The sequence below is a fragment of the Myotis brandtii genome, unplaced genomic scaffold (assembly GCF_000412655.1).
Source record: "Myotis brandtii unplaced genomic scaffold, ASM41265v1 scaffold215, whole genome shotgun sequence".
Lineage (NCBI taxonomy): Eukaryota > Metazoa > Chordata > Mammalia > Chiroptera > Vespertilionidae > Myotis > Myotis brandtii.
Window position 1 is genome coordinate 2,387,370 of NW_005358043.1, and position 3,034 is coordinate 2,390,403.

The following is a 3,034-nucleotide window of genomic DNA, read 5'->3' on the forward strand; positions in this document are numbered from 1 at the left end:
CAGGACCCCTTGGGGGGATGTTGGACTGCCAGGGCCTGCGGGGATCGGAGATTAGGCTGAAACCGGGCAGTCTGACATCCCCCAAGGGTTGTAGCAGTGCCAAAGCGGCAGGTGGCCAGGGAGGAGCTCCAGCCAGGGCCAGGTGCAGTTCTGCTGCTGCTCATTCCTGCCCTGCTGCGCCTGCCACTGCTGTTGCTGCTGCTGATAGTGCTGCCGTGGAGGCGGGAGAAGCTCTCCCTGCCACTGCAGCTGCATTCGCCAGCAGTGAGCCCTGCTTCTGGCTGAGCGGCACTCCCGCTGTGGGAGCGCACTGACCACCAGGGGGCAGCTCCTGCATTGAGTGTCTGCCCCCTGGTGGTCAGTGTTTGTCATAGTGACCGGTTGTTGCTGTCGTTCCAGTTGCTTAGGCTTTTATCTATATAGATAATTTAAATACCATAATTTTCACTCTATTAATGTATAAATTCACCAGGTTTTATGATTTTACAGAGTTTTGCAACTAAAGACATCATCTAATTTTAGAACATTTTCATCACCCCCAATAGAAAAGTTATTCTCATAAGCAGTTATTCTGCATCTCTCTCACTCCCATCCCTAACCCCTGCTAACTAGTAATCTATTTTCTGTCTGTATGCATTTGCCTATTTTAGACATTTCATATAAATAAAATCATACAATATGTGACACTTTGAGATTAATTTTTTTCCACTTAACATAACATCTTTAAAATTTAATCATGCTATAGTATAGTATTTCATTCTTTTTCATAGTTAATGTTCTATTATATGGCTATGCCACATTCTTTTATATCTATTCATTGGTTGATGAACATTTGGATTGTTTCTTCTACATGGCTGTTGTGAATAATACTGCTATGAACATTTGTGTAAAAGTTTTTTAATGAACATATGTTTTCAATTATCTTGGGTATATACCTAGGAGAAAAATACAGGATGCTACTGAGGAGCCTCAGAGGAGACACCAGGGATAGGATCTCTGAATGTCAGGGTCTGGTGACTGGAGTTCCAGTAACTTTTCACAGCTCACAAAGGAAGGCCAGAGGATCATTTGTCAGGATTTCTGATTTCATTTCTTCATAGTTATAGAGTATACTTTGTATGATTTTATTTCTTTTAAATTTATTGTGGTTTGCCTTAGCTGGTTTCTCAGTGATTAGAGCATTGACCAGTGACCGAAGGGTCCTGGTTTGGATTCCAATCAAGGGCACAGACTTCAGTTGTTGGCCGGTCCAGGCATGCACTGGAGGCAACCAATCGATGTGTCTCTCTCACATTGATGTTTCTCTTTCTCTGTCTCTCCTCCTCCCTTACTCTCTCTAAAAATTTATTAAGGTTTGTTTTATAGTCTAACTTATGGTATTATCTAGCAAATGTTCCAAGTGTACTTGAGAAGAATGTGTATTTGGTTGTTTGGGGATGTAGTGTCCTGAAGATGAATGTTATGTCTACTTGGTTTATAATGTTCAAACCTTATTTATTTCCTTGTTGATCTTCTGCCCAGTCTTCTCTCAATTATTGAAAGTGAAGTCTTCAGCTGTTATTGTTGAATTGTCTATTTCTTCCTCCAATCCTCTCATTTTTTGCTCCATGTATCTTGGTGTTCTGTTGTTTTAATTCTTATATCTTTTTAATGGATTGACTTCTTTGTCATTATACAATGTCCTTCTTTGCCTCTACAACAACCTTTGTCTTAAGTGCATTTTGTCTTATATTAGTACTAGTGCCCCTGTGCACGGATTCATGCACATTGAAAGGAAATTAATTAGAAGGTGGCTGGTGGGGCAGGACTGAGTGAGATGGGCCAGACATGCCCTGGAGCCAACCTCCCATGGTTCCTCCCTGGCTAGCTGCTCCTGGGGCGATGCCAGAGCTCAAAAGGGCATCTGCAGAGTGAGCGGGGTCCCTCTGGCCCATGGGGTCCCTCAGCCTGGCCTTCAGGGATCTCGGGCCAAAACTGGCTCTCTGACATCCCCCAAGGGGTCCCAGATTGCAAGAGGGCGGTTCTCGAGTAACGCACCCTGGAATCGACCTCCCTCCTCTCTGGTTCCGGGGTGCGTCATCCGAGAGCTGCAGCTGTCAAGTCACTGCAGCTCGGCAGCTCCTGTGTTGAGGTCTGTCCCTGGTGGTCAGTGCACATCATAGCTACTCATCAGAGCATCTGCCCCCTGCTGGTCATTGCACATCATAGCTACTGGTTGGACGGTCAGACTGTCGCTTAGCCTTTTATTTATATAGAGTATTCCAGTTCTCTTTTGGATATTGTTAGCATAGTATATCTTTTTTTCATTCTTTTATTTTTAACCTATATGTTTTTTTTTAAGTTTTAAAGCATGTTTTTTTGTAGACAGCATATGCTTGGATTATATTTTTTAAATCCATTTTTTCAATCTCTGCCTTATGATTGGAATGTTTTATTTACATTCAGAATAATAATAAAGTAGGATTTATGTCTGTCATTTTGCTTTTCTATTGTATATGTTTGATGTCATTTTCTTCTTTTGTATTTGCAACAAAGAACACAGGCTTTACAGAATTAGTTCAGGAAAGTTGATATGCACACAAACTGCAAGAGCAATAACTAAAAGCACAACAACGGTGACAAACCTATTGGAGTGCATGAAGGGTGGCCTGACTTCCAGAACTGACACTGAAGTCTCTGCTGAGTTCCCTAAGGAGTGAACAGAGATTTCCTTAAATGCTTTACCATTAAGTCTCTAGCCTCTGCTTTTGCCAAAGGGTCGAAGGTATATGTTAGAGCACACCTTCAAAGCTCCAGCAATTTACAACTCTTCTTTAATTTTCACTTCCTATTTGCACAAAGTGAAGTAGACATGAGAGATTAGGGCCTTCTTAGGTCATTTTTAGACACGAACAGAGTCCTTGGACATGGGTGTAGACTTCTAGATCACTGGAAATATGTGAACATTTTGTCCAGTGCCCTGTGGACATCTCATTCCCATGCATTTTCTTTGAAGTCTTTCAGTCAGCTTCTTGTGTATACCAACTTGTATCCC